The sequence below is a fragment of the Pogonomyrmex barbatus genome, unplaced genomic scaffold, assembly GCF_055798465.1.
Source record: "Pogonomyrmex barbatus isolate J1 unplaced genomic scaffold, ASM5579846v1 scaffold3, whole genome shotgun sequence".
In the NCBI taxonomy this organism is placed as follows: Eukaryota; Metazoa; Arthropoda; class Insecta; order Hymenoptera; family Formicidae; genus Pogonomyrmex; species Pogonomyrmex barbatus.
In genome coordinates, this window is record NW_028297127.1 from 11,201,461 (window position 1) to 11,225,617 (window position 24,157).

At 40.7% G+C, this 24,157-nt stretch overlaps 1 protein-coding gene and 1 long non-coding RNA gene across 3 annotated transcripts in view; one reads left to right on the forward strand and one right to left on the reverse strand.

The window, feature by feature from the left end:
* Nucleotides 1-24,157, reverse strand: part of LOC105429513 (E3 ubiquitin-protein ligase MIB1-like) — an 84,559-nt gene that overhangs the window by 8,277 nt on the left and 52,125 nt on the right. The gene's annotated exons all lie outside the window — the stretch shown is intronic.
* LOC105429512 (uncharacterized) lies at nucleotides 7,438-15,012 on the forward strand. The gene is made up of 2 exons (XR_016139730.1): nucleotides 7,438-13,605; nucleotides 14,495-15,012. It is a non-coding gene; the product is annotated as an uncharacterized LOC105429512 (long non-coding RNA).

Here is a 24,157-nt window from a genome sequence, read left to right on the forward strand (position 1 = left end):
CGATGCCACGGGCCCCAACAACACACGCGTGCCTCTGTTCTTCCCGTTGTACTTGGTTGCGAACGTTCGACGAGGCTCGCACCGTCTCCCGTGTTTCGCGGCGTGCAGTGAGTCAGTGAGATCACGCGGCGACACGCTAAATATAATTGACACGAGCGTGTGCAAAATGACAACGAGAGCACGACCCGAGGGGGCAGAGAGAAAGAGAGAGAGGGAGGGGAGAGAGAGAGAGAGAGAGAGAGAGAGAGAGAGAGAGAGAGAGAGAGAGAGAGAGACTGACTGGACGTTCTTTGTCGTCGTCGTCATCATTGTCGTTGTCGTTGTCGTTGTCGTTGACAGCGATTCGGATCACCGACGATCGATAGCGCGTAACTCTTCGCGATTGAAACTCGTCGAGATGAGGGAAACGCGCGAGATCGCACGTGGAATCGTTCCGCTCGCTCGCAACGTTTCGCTAAATATAGCGCGGACTCGCGATTATTTCGGTGTTCGTTGCTGCCACCGCCGCCGCCGCCGCCGCCGTCGTCGTCGCGATTCTCGCAGCTTGCGATTCCTCCATCCGTTCGTCGCGAGTGATATCGAGAGGATTTTCAGACCGAATGCAGAAAGAGAGGGAGAGAGAGAGAGAGAGAGGGAAGAGAAAGAGAGAAAGGATGATCTCTCGAGAGCGACCATGGTGAGTCGAGCGAACCGCGGCGGGAAATAATTCCGCTCGGTTTGTCATTGTCGAAACGCGGGATTGTTTTGCGTCCGACTCGGGAAGGAGGGAAAGAGAATTATCACACAGAGCGAATTAATAGTCCATGAGAATGTAATATCATTGATCGAGCATGTGCTGTCGATAGATATCACCAATCAAAAAGGAAATCGAATATTAGGGGATAAGAATAGAGTATAGAGCAATATGAGAGAAATGTAGAATAAAGAAAAAAAAAATCTAAAAATCTAAAAATCTAAAGAATCTAAGAAAAAGAAAAGAAAGTGAAAATTAAGTGTTTCATATGCACGAGGAAACGCGTTTATTTTTCTTCTTCGTCTAAAATTATTTCGAGAAGATGTAAATTGTGTATTTTTTTTAAACTACGTACATTAGGATTATCAGGCATGTTTATTACTTATGTTGTATCTCAATCAACATTACGACAAGAATGCCTCTTCAAGTCCATGGATATATGAGATTACTCTTCTCTTTTCTCACATTTCTTCTGATTAATTGCTCTTCGCAGTTTATCTAACATATTTTACTCCTCACAGCTTACCGTGATATTCTTCATTATATATTATGAGCTTCCATTTCTATAAATAATTTATTATTTAAATTATACCATTTAAATACATTTACACACACACAATAACGCTCTAAACATTTAAATATTTCTTTCTGACTTGTGTATAAAGATATCAAGAAAAAAATACGCGAATAGAATTACACAATTATTGTACTATACATATCTAACAACATTACGAAAGAAAGCGCAATTTATTTCAATCGCATTATATAATCGATCATCTGATCGCAATGGGATAATGCGCTCACGCCCGTTCATTTAGCCCCAAGGTAAAATCGGAAGCTGCGATCTTTTGGCGACAAGTTTTCTCGTTCGGCATTCATCGACGGATTATTAAGAAACCGTAGGAGCCTCTAGTCCCTAAAACATTTATTCGCTGCAGCCACGTGGAATTCCGGCGGAATTTCATTTATCTTCCCTTTCGTTTGCCTGTCCGACGACGGCACTCCTTCCTCCTCAACCGACGGTTCCGAAGTATCCGGATTTTCTATCAGTCATTCGCGCGCCATTCGATTCGATCAAACTCCGCGCAATAAACAAAGCTCCAATTTTCGCGCCACGCCCTCCCGCCCGTGCGAACGTGCGTGAGATAAATCAGCTTTTAATATTCGACGCCAGCAACTTCTTTCCTTAAATTAAAATGTTTAAATCTAAAAAAATAATAAAAAAATAATAAACAAATAATAAATAATGAAATGTTTGTTGCATCCAGCAACCGACATTTTCTCGCGAAACGAATTCATATTCTGTCATTCATTCATTTGCGATACGTTAAATGCAAGCACGCGATGCACGATAATACTTTATTCATTTCATTCCGGCTGAACCGCCATATTCGATTATATTATTTCGAGTGAATTTTATATTAACGAAATTTTCACTCAAGACCCAACTGCGAAGAAAAAAAAATTGTGAGGAGAATCGTGAATTCTCGCTAAGAATAAACCACCTTAAAATTCGATACAGGTCCTTCGCGCGTATTATCGCACTGTTACTGCGCAAGCAGCTTTCAGGGACAGCTTTCTGCATCGGCTCCGATTTTAAATTCGGCGAATTCGGTCGATTCGGTGAACCAGGAAGGAACGCACGGTCGGCTTTCTGAATCGGCGATGTCCGTTCATGGATGACCAGACGGTACCGGGGAGGAAGGATGGACGCGCTCTAATATGCAGAAACCATGAGGAACGTTGGCCGCTACCGTGACGCAATTTCCGGACGCCTCTGTCGGAGTTGGCGCACCCAGCGAAAGAATCCGTGCCCCCGATAGCGTCACCCTCCATTCTTCCGACCCGTCGTAGTTTCGCCGTTTCGCTGTTTCTTTTCTTTTTTCTTCCTTCATCTCTTTATTTTCTCCTTTTTACGTGGTGGGATTAAAACCGAGGGGAAACTCACGGGAGAAAAATCGAAATCTCTTGCGCGCGAGTTTTCTTTCTATCCATGCCGTCGTCTCGCGAAACTTCATCGGCAAAGTGTCCGACGAAAATTGGAATTTGCCGTGAGTACCGAATACCGGAAGTTAGATCCGGATTAAGCGAGGAACTTCTCAAAGTGCTCCGCGTCCTTCTAATTTCGTTTCTCCTTACTGGAGCGCTTTTCCTCGTATTTTTCCCCGGCCTCGTTGCCGAGGCTGCCACTTCATGACGTTGTTCTTTCGACAGGCATTTCCGATTCTCTTGCAAGATGTTCCGAATAGCGTATTCTCGTAAATACTATAACAAACCACGTCTTTGCGAAAAGTTAGAGAAATAAATGTCAATATTTATACGCCTTTTCTACATGTTCATATTCAACTTACGTCTTAAAATGCATTGCAATTTCGTTTCTTTCTCAACAGTATTATGATTTTAATATATATAACGTTATACCTTTTATAATAGAGAAATTGGTGAAAAAAAATATGTAAAGTATAAATTAAATTTAGTTTAACATCCTTTTTTATTTTGTACGCAATAAAAGAGCATTTCTTTTTTATTAAAAGATTTTATATTTAGTAAAATTCGTATGCATTTGTTACATTTGTATATGTGAAATAGCTTATCTTGAAAGGACTAAGGTTAATGAAATCTCGCATCCGTCGTCATGATGAAAATTGAAATTCTCGGAGGATAGTACCTACGAAAGGATTAGTCGGCAGAGCCCGGGAGGGTTGGAACGGAGGGCTTCGAACACCGAGAAGAGGAGGCAGGTAATCGAACCAAAACTAAATCACAACTATCAACTAATTCTATCCGTGAAGTTTGGACGTCGCGGGGTTGGAACGTCCCGGGTTGGTATCAGGACGCGATTGGAGAACAAGGATGCTAGCAGAAGCTGAGGTAAAAAGAAGAAAACTGTCGCAATATAAGAAGTAAAACCGATAACTTTATGTCGGAGGTTGAACCTCGAGATCGCAATCGTGTAACAAATTTAACTCTTTTAATATCGCATAACTCTTATAATAAAATGATCTGTAGCAACTAATAATGTGTGAATCTATTTAAATTATGATATAAAATATTTATTTTTATAAATTTTGAAAGTAATTAATTCTAGCTAATTACGTAATCATGCAAATGATAAAAAGAATTAGGGACCTATATAATTAGATTTACAAGAGTATATAAAGCGCTTTGTTTATAAGCGTGCAAATTGTCATAGGAAATACACAAGCAAAGCGCAAATATATGACGACATAATTGATTTACGAAAAATATGGACTAAATAACAAATAATTGGTTTAAATATATTACATAGATCATAGTTTATAATATAAGAAATCTTGCGTAAAGATAAAGAGTGTTGATATAAGAACAAACAAAACGATAATCGTGTACACAAATGCATAATAACAAAAAAATTACAAAAGAAACAAAAAAAAATTTACATGGGACAAAATAATATAAAAAAAAATCTCAAAAAAAATAAATACAAGGAAAAGGAAGAAAATACTTCAATCGCATTCGTGCAATTTATGCGTTCAATATCGAGAAAAAGAGAGAGAAAAGGGGAGGGAGAGGGAGAGGGAGAGAGGGAGAGAGGGAGAGAGGGAGAGAGGGAGAGAGGAGAGAGAGAGAGAGAGAGAGAGAGAGAGAGAGAGAGAGAGAGAGAGAGAGAGAGAGAGAGAGAGAGAGAGAGAGAGAGAGAGAGAGAGAGAGAGAGAGGGACGGAGGGAGGAAGGGAGTGATCGCGGTTGAGGAAATGCCAGCGGTCTTCTTGGAAAAAATATATTAATTCCGAGTTCCTTTAAAAGTTATTGCGAAAGGCGCGAGAGACGAACGGGGCGGATGGAACTTTTCCGTGGCGATGGAAATGACTTTGGCATAAAATATGATGGCGATGGCACCGCCAGACGAATCGCAGGTGCACCACGGGGTAGGTCACCCGTGATCGCTGCACTCGTCGGCTATTTTAATTCAGGCCGGGGGAAAGGGCGGCGAGATCGTTCCCCAAGCCCTACCTAAAGGACTTTCACGGGGGTGCCTGTCGAAGTGGAAAATTAAATTCCCAAAGATATAAATTTTAGTCCGATCGATGGATCGACGGAACGTAGCTAAAACCAATGCCAAACATCTCGAAATCGAAATTTAACGAGCGTACAATTAATAGTTTTTCCTTTTATCTTTTAATTCTGTAATCCCTCTTCAGTACTTTTTAATTTACAGTCCTTGCGTTTATCTTTAACATTTTTCCGAATATGTATATAATTTTGCGGTAATCCGTTAATTATTCATTTTGCCAATTGCTTTCATGGTTATTTATATCTCTATTACGTAAGTATATATACGATACGAGCATGCCAAATATTACGTTCCTGCCATCTTTTCGTCCAGTGATCCCATATTTTGATTATTAACGAATGCTGTTTACACGTACCGTGAATATTATTAGTACTATCGTTATTAACGCCGGTCGTTATGCAGCGCAAAATTAATATGTTACCGCTATTAGCTTTATTTCCTTCATGTATAATTACGATTAAAATTAATCTTTATCCGAGGTCTGTATTTAGTGTCGAAAACACGCGTAATTGAACTCAACTGTGCAAAGCAAGCACTTGATGGTGTCCTCATATTCTCATGAAATTGTGATTTTTGCGGTGTAAAAAGAGAGTTTAACAAATTGTGAAAGAGTTTAAACACTTCCATTAACTGTACCCACATTTAAATGGTATTTCTGGTTGAATAAACGAGCAAATTGGCAACAAATAAATCTCTTTAATCATGATTTTATGCCCTCCTATAAAAGCACTCGTCGCACAGAGATATCCGATTTTCGACAAAATTGCTAAACTGTAATCTCTTCACTTTCAAAATGCAACGTTGCAGCACTATTATTACTAAAAAAATTTCCACCTTGGAGAAAAACTATTATTAATCCTTAAAATAATATTTATATATCAAATAAGCTTTTCATACGCAAGTATTACAAATAAAAGCAATTATGTTATCACTATTATAATCATCGTATTTTAATAATTTTATTACGTAATATAATTTTATAAATGTTATATTAATTTATAAATTATTTATGCCATGACGTCTGGAATAATTATATAGATATACTGATAATAATCTACAGTTTATAGACACTCCATTTTCAATTCTTGTTGTCAATTCGCATTTACATTAATCTCATTTAAATCATTCATTATATAAATATTCACATTTTCGAAATATACATCGCCAATGGCGAGTGATTTTGTTTATCTCCGAAAATATATGTACGCTTGTGAAACGAGGAACGGGAAGTTTTCGCGTGGGAGAGCGAGAGAGAGGGCACGAGGAAGAAAGGGCACGAGGAACGAAAATGATTTCGGCATGAAGTACGACGGACGGTGATGTCGGCGACGCCACGTTTTTCCTGAATGAATTCCGCCCGTTTATTTTGCTTATTCGATTCCTCCGACGAAAACATGTCTATCCGTCTTTAGTCGGTCGGCCTTAGGTAGGTACGGAGGAAGAGATATTTTGGCTCTGAAACATATCCCGTTTGCTGGAGGCTGTTTACGTCTCTCGCGTCCGTGCCCTCGTAAGTTCCAGCGATCCAGCCGGAGATTCGCCCGTCGGACTCGATTACGAAGGAATTTGTCATCATTATTCGACACGATGTTTTAATCCTTTCCGTTTGTAAACGGGACGCGAATAATATTACGCGAATAATCTAACGCTCTTAAAACACACACGCTTCGAGCCTTTGTCTTTGTGGAACATGATAATTAATTTAGCGTTAATTAATTCGGTTCATCGTCCTACCCGAGATGACCGCGCTGTCACTACCGATCGATGATCGTTAGTGACAGCGCGTCTTGCGGACACAAAAGAATTTTCCGCACGATCACCATCGTCAAAGACTTATGTCATCGTGCAGTCATATGAGCTGGGAGAGCATCCAAGTCTCTTTTTTCCCTTATTATTTCGCATAATAATTCTTTCCCGCGCCGTGGCATGCGAGGTGGCAAAAATCACCCGGCCCGCATTCCTCCCGCAAATTTATAACTTGTCTTTTTCCGCCAGCTATGAATGTGGGCGTGATTTTTTTTTACGAGGTGATGTTCATACGAAAAGGTATTTAAATGGCAGGGTGTAGGAGTGTGTCCTAGTTTGCATGCTAATTCATTTAGAAGGGATTTTTTTAACGCGATATGACAAGCCAGTTTGTGTGTGTAATTTTATGACATTGTTGTTATAGTGAAATTAAGATTGATGTTATTGCCGCTCTTTTTTGAAATGATACAATCAGACAATAATTTTTTATGTCAAAATGAAAACTATTTAATTAATTAGGATTTTATGTTTGATAATTTATAATCTTTAGCATGGTTTTTTTTCGAAATTTAACAATGAACGCATTAAATAGGTTTTCAAATAAGTCTTTCCCTGAAAGTGGCATACAAGAAAATACGTGAGATCGTATATCGGTATGCGGAAGTTTTCCCAGCGATATCAGAATTAATGTGTCTTTAATTAATATGCCCATTAATACTCGTCTTAAATTCGTAATGCGCGGAAGTTTTACGGCATCGTCAAATTACTGCCTCGGATGTTCGTGCAGAGTTTCAAAGCGCCGTGTCTCCGTTTCTCCCGAAAGTAAAAGCGACAGGGAGGCTACGATCGGACTCTTAATGGCCATAATAATCCTGTATTTTGAATCGCTCTTGTCATTAGTCCGAGTATCCCTTCCGGCTTCTCGCGCTTTGGCGAAGCTCCAGAATAATGAAAGAGAAAATAAAAAAAAAAAAAAGAAGAAAAGACGAATACGTTAGCCGGATTTAACGACTAAATTTTATTATAGATATCAAAAAATTTTGGCATATATCTTCGTTATAATTACTTAATGAAATGTTTGTTCCTCTTTAGCGCGCACAATGAATTACGCACAACGAATTAACATCAACTATATTTTATTACGCGATTTTATCATACATCCGCCGTAATTAAAACCGTAATTCCGGGTTCCTGAAGCTGAACATTTTCAAATACGCATATTCAAAATTGCACGAACAAACGCACGCCTCGTCTCTCTCTCTCTCTCTCTCTCTTTCTAAAGGGCAAATGCGAAAGTGCTGTATAAAAAAAAAAAGTTTATCTCCATCCGACGATATCGAATTCCGCGGCACGATGCACACTCGAGAGTTTATCCGCGTAAACGCTCGTTTTTTGTTCGTATATACACCTGTAACTTCGCGTGAGCCGGTGTGAATGCTTTATTTTTGCTGAGTCGATCAATTCTCCATTAACCATTTAGTTTTTAGAAAATCACCGCGTAAGTACACAAATTAAAAAAGTACATGACAATACGAAGAATTATTTTCTTTTTTCGTTTCTACGATATTGTAAAAAATTTGAATTTAATAAAAGTACTTCTCTTTCAATGGAAAAAATTTATACAAAGATTTAATAAATTTCATAAAAATAATATTAAGTAATTAGCGTACGATTAAAAAAGTGAAAAATTATTGAAAAATATCTTTTTCAATAATAGAAAATTACGGGGATAAAAAATTGGAAAATATGAACAAAGATCGTCGTTACAGCGAGGATGTAATAAAGAATCCTTGGCCCGCTTCCGGTGGCAAAGCGGGGCACACCGGCTACCTAGCTTACCCTGTTTTCAGTGTTTCGCAAACTTTTTGGCCGCGCAATTCGCGCGTCCCCCCGAGCTATCGCGAGACAAACAGCATTAACTCCTCTCACGGTACTCTCGAATAAAGTTACACAGATTTGTCACGGGACAAAAAGCGAGCACGTTCCGCCCCCATGACTGGGGTTGGCTTCCAGGTTTCTTATTCGGGTTTCCTAGACGCCTGAAAAGTGGCTTCCTTCGGGCTCTTTATGTTTTCCTCTCTCGCGTTCCGCCAACTTCCTGTCGCGGCTTCCGGTTTTTCCCGAGTTCCAAAAAATCTACATAAAGTGAGCCAGAAAGTATACTAAAATATTTTGAAAAGACTTTTTCTTCATCAGAATCGAAATTGAGACCTATTTATGTTTCGAAGTAACAAATAAAAAGTGAAACTACTCCGACTTTCAGAGAGTTGTTGTTGCTTTAAGATATTTTTCGTGTGTTCAAATTTCAAGGAACGAACGTGTATAGATTTTGACAACAATGAAAATCTCTTTAAAAGATTGAACTTTAAAAGATTGAACTTCTCAGATTTCTCGGATATTTAAAAAATTACTGAATCATTCCATATCACAAAAAATTAAAAGTTTCGTGAATGTAACCTAAATATTTGAGGAAATCACTGTGTTTTAGCAATATATGTATAGCAGATGTTCTTTCAACTATAGATATCAGAAGCCAGAAATTTCCTAAATAACATCTAGACACTTGAAAATAATTTTAGAGAAACCTGAATGCGTTTGGTTTGGTAACAAACGGATTCTTGCTGGCTTGAGAGATTGCAAGTAAAACGTTCGTGGCGTATCCAAAGGGGGTAAAAATAATTTCGGGGCATGATTCGATGTAAGTAAATACCGCCCTCTAGCCGTGTATAGAATTCCAACGGCATTGGGAATCTCGTAGATACCCATGCTATCGCCATCGTCTTGTCTATTCGCGAAGAAGCGCCGGCGGCTGTTTCAATGCCACCAGAATGAAATTGCAACGAGAGAGATTGCGGAGAGAAAGAGAACGAGGGTGTATGCAGTTTGTCAAGAGAAAGAGGAAAAGGAAAAGAGAGCACGTGTGTATGTGTGCAAGTATCGTCTTTCTGACGTCAGAAAAGAGGCTGTATCGGATTTACCATGTAAATTACTCGCGAGTATTTATGTTCGATCTCGAGAACGCGACTCTTCTCTCTCCGACGTCGACAATTCACGGCGAGATTGCGGAAAATCAAGGAAGATCAAGCGAGATGACGTCCTCCGTTTTTTTCCCCGTGTTAAATTAACGATAATTAGCAAGGCCGAGACTCGCGGTCGTTTCCTTTTTTCCCGGGGTTTTCCCGCGGTTTTCTTTCATCAGCGCGAAATCCGACCGACAACTCTGAGACTCGAGAGACAGAGAAGGAGAGTGCACGGCTTCGACCTGCGCTGTGTATCTCAGCCGGGGTTACTTCGAGTCTTCGCCATTAGTACGCAAGTAAAGGCTATTTTCAACGACGAACTCGTAACCCGATACACGAGCGGCGGGGACTGCGGGCGTCTCCGCTAAGGGAGAACTTCCCGTTTTCCTCCTCCCTCCGGGCGGCCGAGAGGACGATGTTCTTTTTAATTATTCGCCGCGATGTGCCGCATGCTAAAATCATTAAATTGCTCCGGCGATAGATACGAGGGTGTATCGAGTGTCGAGTGGCATCTTGGCAAAAATTTGAAGCGAATTTTTCCTCGGAATAAATTCGATCAGACGTCATTCTTTTCACAACTTATCCGGTTCCATGTTAGACACGTTAATTAATAAGTTTTGGATTAAAATTCTGATAAAGTCGAAACTAACGCGCAGGATAAGATTTTACTCAGACGAATTATTTAAAACATGATGAATTATTCAACAAGAGCCCTCAGAAATTTTGCAAGATTTCAATATTCATTTTATCCTCAGGCTCAAAATTAAAATAGTATTATTTAAAAATTATGAAAAAGTAGTAATAATTTACTATGCATTCGCACTATTCCAGCCCCGCATTTAATATAATCTACAAACATAAATTATAGCTACATTCAATTAATTATAATTGCAAACGTTCGCGAAAGAATCTTGCATTTAAAAAAATATTTTCTTAAACTTCAGAAAAAAACACGTTTCGGAACAAAATTATTTCCGATCAAGAGATGCGTTTTTTTTTTCATTATTCCATTTATTAAAAATTTCAGAATTAAGTAATATTTATATCTTTTCATTCATGAGGACTTTATTCATTCGAAATAATTTGCGAGTGCAAGGTCAGAAAGAGCGACGTCTTCTCGTTTGTTCCTCTTCTTGTGCCTTCGGGAGTCATCTTCGTCATGGCACCGACGCCGACGCCAACGCCGACGGCGACGACGACGACGACGACGACAACGACGACGACGACGACGACGACGACGACAACGACGACGACGACGACGACGACGACGACGACGACGACGACGACGACGACGACGACAACGACGACGACGACGACGATGACGACGGCGACGGCGACGGCGACGACAACGACGACGGCGACGACGACGACGGCGACGACGACGACGACGACGACGACGACGACAACGACGACGACGACGACCAAAAATAGGGACGACATTAGCGCGTAGACTCGTTTCGCACGGCTCACCGGACCGCGTCGACTTCGCGGATGTGCAACGTCTTCGCTGCCAGTAATTTTAGACGCCGGAGAGTCGACCGTCGCGACCAAGTTCTTCGTCTCGGAAAGTCGCCCGGTAAAAGTGACACCGTAAGTTTATATCGTACGTGCGAGATATGCAGCCCGAGCGCTCCGTTAAACTTCTCCCCGGGAAAAATGCATTCCGAATTCACCGAGAAATCTGTCGTTGACAGACGCGCAAGCAGCTAATACCGCGAGAGAAGTTAGACGTTTAACTTGCAGGAGGATTTACAAGCGTCTCCGCAGACCGTTAGGCACGGAGCGAAATGTGTTGTAACGTGCCGGCAAGCTAGATGACAAGTTTTCTAATCGTTGCTGTCCACATTGATATCCCGACGGCGCAAAATCCATCATAAATTTGTCAAAATTATAAAATCATTTACTTGGAAAGTCCATTCGTCATCGAGTGATACGGGCACCATTTTGACTTTTGTTTATTGAAAAGTTGTTCTCGAGATAGGCATTTTTGTAAACACGCTAAATACATAAAATTCGTAAGTTTCATAGAAGGATATCAAGGTGAGCTTAAGAATTATTGTTCCATTTTTCCGCCGCTCTGCATCGCGAAAATTGGACTCGCGCCACTTTGGAGCCGAGGATTCGCAACGTCGCGTCGCTCGGCGCGCGATGCTGTTTGTCAGGATATATTTCGGTATCACATCATCAACTGCATTCTTGGCCGAATCGCAACGATGTACGCGAAGCGTCATGATACCGCGACGATATATCATAAATAGCGCGATCAAGTTTTACACCGATCCCGTAGCTTGGGTCTCATTCATGAGAGTCGCCTGATCTCTCCGTCCTGCGTTTCGTTAGCGAAGTTCGAAGAGGGTTTGCGCTGCAACGCGCGCGTTGCATCATCGATTTGTATAAACGCGGTTACAAGGTAGCCGCGTGGTCGATCAATGACATAACTGATGTCGATGTAAAGTATAAAATTGAAATTAATCGCGTCGCGTTGTGCGCGATACCAAAATCCAGAAGCCCTGGCCGCTCGCCAGCGGCCATTATCGTCGCGCATGTCTTTCTATAAATAATACCGCGAGACGAACGAACGTGTAATTCAGCTCTCGTGCATTTACGATACTGTATTTATCATCGTTGTTAACGGTGTCCGCGACCGAATCGCCATTAACGCCGACGAGAGTACATCGTCATTGATGTTGATCGTTACCGATGAAGATCGTGTTAACGATTGTCGGCGCGACACCTCAAGAATTAATGTTGACAGCGGTCCAACTTTGTTTTCGCGAGAAGAGGCTCACCGGAATTTAGACATCTGCCTGATCGCCAATGGCAGCTGCCAAATGTTACACCCCCGAAATATCGCGGCATACAATTATGTCGGATTTACAACCTAGCCAATAGTAATGCAATCGGTGACGTCAGTCAGAGTTAACTCCAACGTAGTTATAGATGTAATAATTTTTTAAAAATCGTTTTTTAAGCTTATTTCTAGTTATTAAGCACGAAAGCGCTGTTAGAAATTATAAAAGATTACAATTGCGAGAACGTTTGTGCGAAAAGTGCAAAGAAATGTGAAAGGCATATTTCTCAAATAGATAAACTTCGGCGGCTTTCAAAATGTATGGTTTTTTTTTTCTATTTCTGCTATTTATAATTTTTTTTTGCGTCATCTCCGATCACGGAGGGTAGGTAAAATTGAGTTAGAAAAGATAGCGATATTTCATCAAAGAGAAATTTATAGAACTAATAGCCTCTTTTGCAGGAATTTTAAATCAGTTATGAAATAAGACTTTAATAATCTTTCATAAAAGTTTTTAATTTTACGGCTTTTAGAAGGCTTGATAGGATACCAAAAGCTTGATAGGATGAAATCATACGAAACTAATACTGCCTCATACAACGAAGCTTTCCACTCCATTATGAATGTCCACCTTTGATTTGCGTCTACCGAGAGACACGAGAAGACCGCATGTACATCTTGTCGTAAGAGGAAGAAAACGGAGAACACGAAGAGGACGGGTGGAGAGAGAAAGAAGAGGCGAAGGAAGAGGAGGAGGAAAAGAACGAGACAGAGAGGCCTGGGTAAGTTATCACTCGAGTCTGGACCAGGAATAGTCACGCTATGTGGTGGCAGTCGTGGGACTGACTATTTTCGGGTAAAGACAAATTTGGCGCGGCGAGGCGCTACGCGAGGGAGCCGAGAAGCTGAGCCGAGCCGAGCCGAGCCGATCCGTCGCGTGGTAGCCGTCTCGAGTGTAAGCTTACATCTGCACACGACAACGACGAGGGGGGTGTCGGCTCCTCATCACTCGAGAGGAGAGGCCAATGGGATCTGTGCAGCCATTTTTAGAGGGCTCGTTCCAAAGCGACCGTGCTCGAGGCTTTGGCAGCATTCAGTTCGAAGCGGTCACCCGGGTTGGCAGGATTCGAAGCCTCGAAGAAAATCAGCCTGGAACTCTCGACGATTGTCGTCGGGAGGTGATTTCTTCGTCAGGAGGAATTAGATGCTGAATCGGGAGGATTTTCCGGATACGAGGGGGTACAACACTCCCGACGCGTCAGGTACTGCTCGTTGAAGAGTGTTTCAGAATCTTTTGGAATTCTGGCGATGGATTACGTAACAGCGGTGCTTTCGCGAGACGAGGTTGTCGCAAGAACACGAGGATACGTGTTGTATCGAGATGCCGTTCCGATAGATTTGGCGATAAACGGAGCGGAGAAGAGAGGATCTTATTCTCCGAGAGTAAATCGGAAACTCGGGTGATCGGATCCAGTTTGCCAATAGCGACCGGGCGACCGTTCCGTGCTTCCTTACTTCCCATAGTGAATGTGACGTATGGAATGTAAAGAAGTATGGAGCTGCGTCTTGGTGAAACGTCGCGAGACGGAAGTCGTCAGAACAGAAGAATCGGGGAATTTTTCGGATTGTCGTTGATGATGGCGCGAAGACGGAAATTTGAGAAACGATCGAAGGAACGAGAATAAGGAAAGGAAAGGCTAATACGAAAGGATAATAATAGATGAAATAAGTGTCGCGTGAAGGAGTTAGTAATAAACGGTGCAAAGATAAAACTTGCGAATTTGCGTCTTCTACAATGCAGATCCTGGGATCGGCAGCAGTCAGCTGCCAGAAATAGATTGCTTTCGCGTAACTGACGCCGATATGGCCCAGGCATCATTCCGCGTACACATGGTCCACCGCGGTCTCTATTTATGGCTTTGGTGCCGCTACCATGTGGTCACCACTTTTATTATCCCCTTACGACGAACTCTTCGTCATAGCGTAATAACTTCTTAGCGTAATAACAGAAGATTCATCATTACTTCACATTCTCTTTCTTATCATCCAATTGATAACCATAGCGGTTTATCTCTTTGTGAAATTATTTACATTAGCGATTAGTCATGTCAGATTCTCGACTTTTTCTCAATCGTTTGATTTCATTTGCAGCGGCGAGGAAAGCGAGACGCGGAAGGCGAGAAAACGGTGGCGAAGAAGAGAGCGTATGCGGTTGGATGCTGTTTTCAAGCCCGAAATAGGACCCACGGTACAACCGCGGCCATGTTTCCAGAAATAAGTTCTCCGGTTACAAAGTCTATTTCCGGTGCGCGGGCCGCCGACCGGTGCCCGGTTGCGCGGCGATCGGTGACGTATTCGGCTGCAGGTGCAATCTCGCGTACCGCATAAGAGTACCGCACGCGCGATATCTGGTGCCCGGGAAAAAGATTCAGTGTCGGCCGTAACGATGGTCAGCCAGTGACGTCAGTGACTACGGTGCGATCGATTATGGTTCACGTAACGAGAACGAACGAATTCCGATCGCCGCGAGTAACGCGATTGATAAATGAATGTGCGAGTTACGATTTAACTTTGGGATAAATTCCTCGCGGATTCTATCCTTACATTCCAACTTAATATATAAATTATGTCGTCCCTCGTTAAGAAATAACAAACGCTATTTCAGGAAATTTTAATTAATTATTGCAAAAATAATTTTTATTATTAAAAAGAGAGTTTTATTATTAAATAATTACTATTAAAAAAATTTCGTTTTTAATTATTAAGGAATGTGTGCATATTTCAGTGATTTAATTTAAAAAAAAATATAAATTCTATTACATTCCATTAAAAGTGCTCTATTTTTTCTGAGATATATTTTTATGTATATTTTATACTAAGAAGTTTTTATGTATATTTTATACTAAGAAGTTTGCAGTACAATTGTTGCATATTGCATATTGTATTTTCGATTATTTCCGATAATATTCTTACATCATCATTGCCGATACTCCGTATATCTTGGCGTGAAGTTCAGTCTCACAAATTTTGGTGAACAATCGTGCAATTTGATTCGAAGTTCACTGGGTAGTACATTACGTTTGCATAGATGCGCATGAATTTATCGACAGTAAAATAGATTTGCGCTTCTCGTGGCAGTAATGCTCTTGATTAAGCCGAATGAATTACGCTGATATTATTGCCGTGAAATAATAATATTACTCCCAGTATTATCGGCTAATGCCGCCATTTGCATTAACGTCGGCACCTGCTAATTGGCATCGCCCGTCGCATTTTGTCTATTTGCCGTACGTGTTACACGGCACGCCTGATTATGCTAATCACCGTTGAATAATAACACGTGTGTCGTTTAAACGAGACTATCGAATTAGCTGAAAGAAATTCGTTCAGGAAAAAAATATCTTTTCATAAAGTTTATCCCTTTAGTCTACAAATTTAAAGTCGATTGAAAGATTGGAAGACTGGAGAATTCGTTGCATCTTGAAAAGGACCGGGAAGTTATGATTCTCAGTATAATCATTATACGGGGAAAGATCAACGTTTTCAACCTGAGAGCTGAACTTTGGTCACCCAGCCGTCACTCCAAAGACGTCATCGAGTTGTCGAGCGTTGAGAAATAGTGGAGGGGGTTTAAAAGACGGATTACGCGACGCCTCGCGATAATCACGGATAACTCGGATGCAACCTTGGCCACGTTTTCGGCGGGTCGATAAACGCAACGTGGCAGAGACGGATCGGTGAATCAAAAGTCCTGGGAGAAGGGGCCCGTTGGTTACGTAGCACCCGGTAGCGGCGGCTACGAGGGTCGAATGACAGAATCGTGCGGGGTATTGGCTGTTCGGTACGATCGTCACGTTCACCACGACAATTTATGACGATTGGAATAGCGACCGTTACGCGTCCACGCGATGCGACCGGACTGCAGGAAGTCCTCTAGTGTGCGACACCTTATCAAACTGGTTCAATTAGCGGCTAGCGCGAGAAAGCAAAGAAACTTGCGACGTCCTCATTCTCTTCGGGTTAATTCCTATTTGTGAAAAGCGATGAATGCAGGTTTTTTAAAATTACCATGACACATTCGTGCTTCTAATAATAATGTTATTATTTTAAAAAAAGTATAAATAAAGTATTATTATATATTATTAAAATTTATGAGAGTAGAATTTAAAAGAATGGGGGAGAGGGGGAGGTAAGAAGGCAAAGAGAAGTTCAAATTCATTATAAGTTATTGCCTCAAATTTTGAATTCAACGAGTGAACTTTTTATCTTAAGACGATTGAACGAAAATTTGAAGATGCCGATCAGGATATCTTATATCGTATAAAAAAAAATCTCGTATTTCTTCAGATTGAAATCTAGTAATACGACATGATCTCTTAAAGGACCGCAGGTTTCAGTATGTGGCTTCATTAAGGTTGCGTTTAGTCGGGTTTCTGAGAGAACATTACCTTATCCCCACGAGAGTGTCCCGTAACAGGCGGTATTTAGGGACACAACGAGAAAGGACGTTGGTAGGTGGACGCCGTAGAGATTGTACTAATTAAGTCCTACCTCCCATTAATTGCCGGCGTTCCTGTCTTGTCAGTGGCCGTCGTCCGTCGTTGCGGCTGCGAACACCGATAGTTAACCGAATTTCGATATCGACATGTTTCATTCCGTGAACAAGTCTCTCTCTCTCTCTCTCTCTCTCTCTCTCTCTCTCTCTCTCTCTCTCTCTCTCTCTGTGTATGTGTGTATTTTTGGCTCGATAGCCATTTACTGCACGGCAGACGTGCATCGAAGTATATGAAGCTTATAAAATAGCGATTTTTACTTGGGTGAAGTTACCATAAGGAAGAATCTTGGAATTTTTGAAACTTTTCTGAAATTTTAATTTGGAAAGAAATTTAAATTTTACTTTAACAATTTCTCGTACGATAGATATATTTTTCTATCTATACATCGTGAATTAAAAACAATCATTATAAAATAATGATTAACAAATGTTAAAATATTTATACATGTTAAAATATTTATAAAGTCGCTACGTTAGATTTCGCAATCGAGATAAATCTAATTTTTCAAAAGTTGTTTTTTCCTATTTTAAGATGAGTGATTACGTAAACGTCAGTATTTCGCTGAAACATTTCAGCCTGATGATCCATGTTGAATCATCTTCGCGAATTTTAAGACTATTCCGAGAAGTTAGACGACACTTCCGGATTCCTACAGGAGGAATCGTCTACACTGTATTCGTTTATCAAAGTCAACGGATGGAGGATCTCCAGATTGAGTCACGGAACACGTTTCTCGTCGAGACTATCTTGCGTCCGCAAAAACCGGCCCATTGCGACGGTAAAATTCGAGATGCATCCCGGGCGCGACGTGCATCTCGTAGTTCCTTTCTCTCGCCTCCACTCTTTTTTTTTTTTTTTTTTTTCTTTTGCGTACGTCCGTCCAATCTTCCTCGTTTTCAATGGGAGGCTCTCGATGCTCGCCCGATAAATCCATCTAGACGAGAGAGAATATATCCTCGCGTTTACCAGTTTCCGCACGTAAGCGAAACGTCAGCTTTCCTAGTTTCTTGGAGCCAAGCCGCCGCCTAACTCTCGAGCTTGCCTCCCCGCTCCTCTCTTCAGCTACCCCGAATTCTTCGATATATATTGCCACGTCGAAGCACGGCTGGAAAGACACCTTGATTGCTCGTTGAAAGAGCCTTGGTCCTTCACATGTTGTGGTATTAAATTACAATAGTTCCAAATTGACAAAAGAATATCCTCCTTACAGTCTCCTTTTTCTAGTACTTATTTAATTGTAATGCTATTATAAAATTTGAGAACTTTGGATATGAAATGTTTTATATATAGGACAAAAATTCCCATCAATTCCCATTAATCCCATTAATTATCTTTGACATTTCCTATACCGATTTCGAGATTGCACCGCGATTACAAATGACGGGGCGATGTAGTATTACAATTACACCGTTCGACAGGGCGTTTGATAGTGCCGCAATAGCAAAGATTGCAGGCGGCTCACGAAGTGGCGCTTCGACACCGATTGAAACTCGGCCCTCTGGGTCGGAGGCGTTGAGTGCACTTCTCGGGGCATGACACGAATAGCCGAGCGGCTCGAGACGCGCGTTTGAACTTTTAAAATAAGCACGGCCCTCTTCCTCTTCTGCGGCGGCCGCCGACGTTTCGGCAGGACGATCACGCACGGCCGCCCGTCCAACTTCGCTGGCTAATCAGAAAAATCCACACTTCGCCGAGCTTATTGAATTGTCTTGGCCCGAGCCCCGGATCCAACTCCCCCGTCGTCTTCCACGTCCTCCTCGTAGAAAAAAATACAACTCTGTCTGTCTGCGGTAATCGTCCAGGCCACAAATTCCTTCTCCTTTTATATATATTATCTTATCATTTCTCTCATTAATCATCTTGTAATTCCTTTTCTTGCAATGTAGCTACTATACTATTTCTTCGTACTGACACAGAAATTCCTTTTATTCAATATCGCTAATTGCTCAATGTTATAAAAAATAAATTTCTCGATCTTTTATATAATATTTTATTAATATCTATTTAAATTATCTCATTAAGTATGTAGAACAAGTAATAATGGTTACTTAATAAATTTTTGATTGTGTATGTTTCCATCCGTTTATTCCGGGATAGCACTAAACACCCTCCCTCACCCTTATTGTTGCTGCCCGTTTTCTTCCTGCAACTTTTTACTCCTAGTAATATCTCACAAATGCATTTCGAACCTTTGAAATTTCCTGATGAATTATAAAGACGTATAAAGATCAATGACGATGACCCGTATGAATCTTATATTCCAACCCTCGTTCGCAGTCTTCCGGCCGCGACCTATATTTTATCATGCTCGGCCTTCGTAATCGATGCATCCGATAACAAATAGCGGCGCGAATCGTTCTCTCTTTTATCCATCCTTTTTACGCGACGGGGTGAGTTCGTTGCGTGCTGCAATTTTTTTCTCTTCAGGCAATAGTTTTCTCTTCACAAACACACAATGTTTATTATCTACTGCAATTTTTCAACGAAAATTACCTAAACATTATTACGTTCGACTCTTTGCAACTGAATGTTGAATGTTAATTTAAAAATATAAGAATTTATGTGTTTATACTATCAATTCCTGCATTTCATCGGGGTTGATAAATTCTCATACATTCTCGTACATCGGATTTAAGATACGATTTTGGTACCTTACGAATATCATTTATAGTAGTCGCTTCTCCGAGCTTAATACGGTACGAAATTGCTGCCTGAAAAAGCTCTCGAAATACTCGGCTGACAACGAGCGCCTCGCATTAAATCCGGTATAACGATATAATACACTCGGCCGGTGCTTCGCGCGTAACGCAAGTTAGAGTCCTCGAATTTTTTACTAATATCGCAATAATAACTTGCCGCAACAGTGGTCCCACTTAATTAAGGAACTTTTGTACATTCGCGCGCGCAATTAGTCCCTTTAACGGACCGACGTAAACTAGCTATTTCGCGCGATGTTACGCGATATTAAAGCGCGGCCCCGGAGAATCCGGTAAAAGCTTTAATTTTCAACCGAGAGGATTTAATTCGAAACACGGAAATTCCACGAAAACGTCTCAAAGATCTGAAAAGCGTCCGCTTTCCACTCCTCCAAGATACATTTTCAACAATTTTTTTTTTATGAGGAATTTAATGCGCAACTTACATGCGCAAGTTTTTTTCCACTACGTATGACTTAAATCTCTTTAAAATTCAAATAAGAGTGACGCGAAAAAAGAGATCTCTTTTACTGGCTGAGGTATAAATTACGTTCAAATGTTTTCGCAAGGAAATAATTAACTTTTTGCAGAAATAAAATTATATTTATGCGAAAGATTACGTATATACGTTAAGCCACGCTAGGAAACTAAGGTAACGGTCGAAATTCCGTTACGTGGAAAATCATTTCGCCCGTTGAGAAGCCCGTAAGACGCTTCGATATTTTAATCATAAAGTAAAAGAGGGAGGAAGGGAGAAAGAGGGAAAATCAAGGATGCATACTTCATATTCTCATGTAAATCGCGCGTGGAAAATTCATTCCGGTTTGTACATCGACTCTCGTGCGCCGTTAATAGGATACGACATTATGAGAGGGATTAAATTATGGCCCGTCAAATCTCTGGTCCGGCTTTCAATATTTAATACGTAAATTCGCTTAACAATATCTTCCGGCCTCGTCCGCGATATGGCGTCCGATGTAATCATCCTATTTTCCCCAATGATACCGAAGATGATTTCATTTTGACCAAGCTATTCTTCGCGAAGTCGTTATTTCTCTCAATTGTTTCCATAGCTGTGACATCAAATGCATGTTGCAGAGCGCAAGTGTCATCAGGTCCGCAATCTGCATGATTCACTTTATATTCCGTACTTTAATAACGAATCTTATCTCGTATCTTGTACTTTTACTGGGAATTTTTATTTTCTTACCTTTGACATACGATTTTAATAAGAACATAGAACAGTATTATTGCAGTCAAAGTAATTTTACAGTAAGTAATTTTGAATAACTTTATAATATATAATTTTGATTTAATTACATTACAAATTATAACGCTCGGTTCGAATTATTTGTCCGCTATTTTTCCATAAATTATAGACTTGGTTCATTTACGCTTTGCAGTAATGAAATTTCTCCATCATCGTTATCGTGAACTGAAATGTTAGATTGCGAGTTCTGTAACCGAGAGATTACGGTCGAAGAGAACCGCGTTATATTGAACAACCGGCGGGTAATAATTTGCATGAATAATGAAAATATAAATATTCGTGGAATCTCGGTCAAGCGACTCCTAACTTAAGCAACACGACGAAATGCGTTTCAGTAACGTAAGAAACATTGCCGGGTATCAAGGCGCTTTGGCGTCTGGCCATGCATACAATCCTCTTTGAACTATTCCACGTTCGGGCTTCAATTATCACGTGTCTCTGTGAAAGGTGCTTAAGTGTAACCCAGTAAACCGCTAAATTATTTCCTTTAATTTTCTAATTGCTCACATATATTTTTATGACATTAATATCTTTATGACTCGTGCCGCTTTAAATACATAATATAAAGCCAAAGGAAGAACGTTACTATTAAGAGGCTTTTTAGAAGGTTTTTATTAAAACATCGGGCCGAGATGTTTTGCAACGCGTTAAAGCAACGCGAGAATAATTATTTCGCACAAAGTTTCGGATGTGCTAAAAAGCCGCGCGTCAACAGCCGCGGCCCGATATTAATGGAATAAAGTTGGCGGCCACGTAACTCGAAGGCGCGAAGACGTAAGGTAACCGCGGAAAGATACACCGTGACACATTGATTAATCGGAAAACAAGTTTCCGTCGACGTACCGCAGAAAAAGTAGGATTGTCGAACGAACAAACTCAATTACGCTCTTACCATCCGATATTTCTCGCCTCTGACGAATTATCAGCGCGCACGCTCTTTTTTCTGAATCATCAACATTCATCTCGCAAATTCGCTACTTCGTAGGTTTTACATTTACAATATTCGTTAATTAAAATTTTATTTTATGTATCAAGATAAATTAATTTTAATACAAACAAAGAGACTAATCGCACTAATCAGGAGGGAGGGAGAGAGAGAGAGAGAGAGAGAGAGAGAGAGAGAGAGAGAGAGAGAGAGAGATTGTTAATAAAATAAAATAAAATAAATAAAATAAATTCCTAAGAAATCCTGCATATATTTATTCTTTCGTTTATTTTTTCTTGTTTCACGTCTTCATATGGCATATTTAGAATTCATATCCTTTTAAAAAAGTTTCAGGTATAATATATTTATTCCATTTTATCCTATTTCTTTCTCTCCTTTCTTCGCGGTGAAAATAAGCTGACCGGTTCGCGGTAACCGAGATAAAAGACGCGAGATAAAAGACGGTCTTTTTCACAAATGCCTCGAGCTTCATCGTCGCTATCGGCCGTCGTGATCTCCGCGAGAAAACCGCGGGCGCGAATTAGAGATTTAATCTGGAAGATTAGTTTTTCTATCATACTCCGTCTCTCACGGAATAGCAGCAAGGAGAGAAGCCTTTTGGCTCGACATTCCCGAAAGGTAGGCAATATGTATGTCACGTGCCGCTTCGTGCAGCCTCCCTTCGCGCCTCCGACCACCCTCCGCCGTTCGCCACCCTGTCTACGGCCCTTCCGCAGGCTCCATGGGTCACGTGCTGCGCGTCAGAGCCGCGGGGCGATGTAGGAGCTCGGGCTGGCCAGGGATGGGTCGTTCTCCGTGAACCGCATACCGAAAATCCGCCAGCAGCGACCCGATAAACACCCCGACACCCTGACGCGGCTCCGAGCGATGAAAATCGAAGGATCTCGGAATTTCCCGGCGACGACGATTGCGGCGGATTTTTCACGGGCACTGATCCAAACTCGATCTTCCGCGAGATTCCTAGACCCTTTACATATCTCGATCAACTGGGAAAACGCGCCCCCTTTTTTTTTAAGATGCGCGTTTCTTTCACATTCTTCCGAATCTTTTCACAATTAGTAACAATCTCTTTAATTACGATTAAAGGCTATTACAATGATATATCGATAAAGAGTATGAAAGAATATGAAAAGCATAATTTTAAAACTATAAATAAAGAATGTAAATACGAAGATATTTTTGAGATATATTTTCGATGTATTTAAAAGAAATGTTAATTAAATTTTCTTAAGAAGCTTTATTAAATTGAACAAAATATTTGTTCAAATTAATAACTATTTTTTTCAGAATGAGCCAATAAAATACTGTAACATTTCAATTATAATGTACATGCGTAAAAGAAGTAAGTATAAAAAAAAGTATTTTCTTTTGCCTTCTTGAAGAAATCGAATTTACATATCAATAAAACAGTGTTTCTATTATCGCAGGAGTGATTACTGGAAACTCGTTCAAGATAAAGAATTTTGTATAGCTTCAAGTAGTTACGCAGAGAAACACAGAGGTGGAGGAAGCTTATGGGAACGTACACTCGTACGTGAGTGTCTAATAAAACGTAGATTTTTAAACAATCGTGCGAAAACATTCACATAAGATTTTTTAAGAGTATACTTTTTCTCGTTTATATACGTATAAAAAAATTAGGTTTTTCTAAATTAAATAGAAAATAATCAACACAATTCAGAAGTATTTGTTGTTCCAATTAAAATTTCTCCACATCAAGAGTATCAAAGCTATAAAGAAAAAAAAAATGATTTACAGAGATAAAACGCACGGAAGTATTCCTTCGTATCGAAAGGATTTTAATGCATAACAAACATCGTTCTCCAGAAGGGTCGCCGACTGAGCTGTAATGGTAACATTTAGAATAAGCGAAAGCCGCGAAATGTCCTTTTCGAGTAATCGTTGATCGTGGAAAAGGAGAAGAGGATGGGAGCAGGTTCAGGAAGTGACAGTGAGGAAGGAGAACAAGCGAGGAAGGACAAGAGAGAAAAAGAGAGAAAAAGAGATAGACTTCGAGGGAGAGCAAAGTTGTGCGCGCACCCCTTTCCGTCCTATTACCATAGCAATGGCGGCAAATCAAATTGAATAAAAATTTATGTATCAGAAGGGCAATAAAACGGAATAGATTTGGGGCAGAAACGCGACAGCAGAATGGGGCCGAATCCATCAGCCAGTCGGGATCCCGATAAAGCGAGGATCGTCGTTTGGGTCTCGGGGACTCTACCGCGCGAAGAATCCTCTCGCGCGTATTCGCCGATTGGAGCGAGATCGTCGTCGAATTGTTGCCGTGAAATTTATTCCACTTACACATCCGCATGAGCACAAACACGCGTGGAAGGGCTTTAC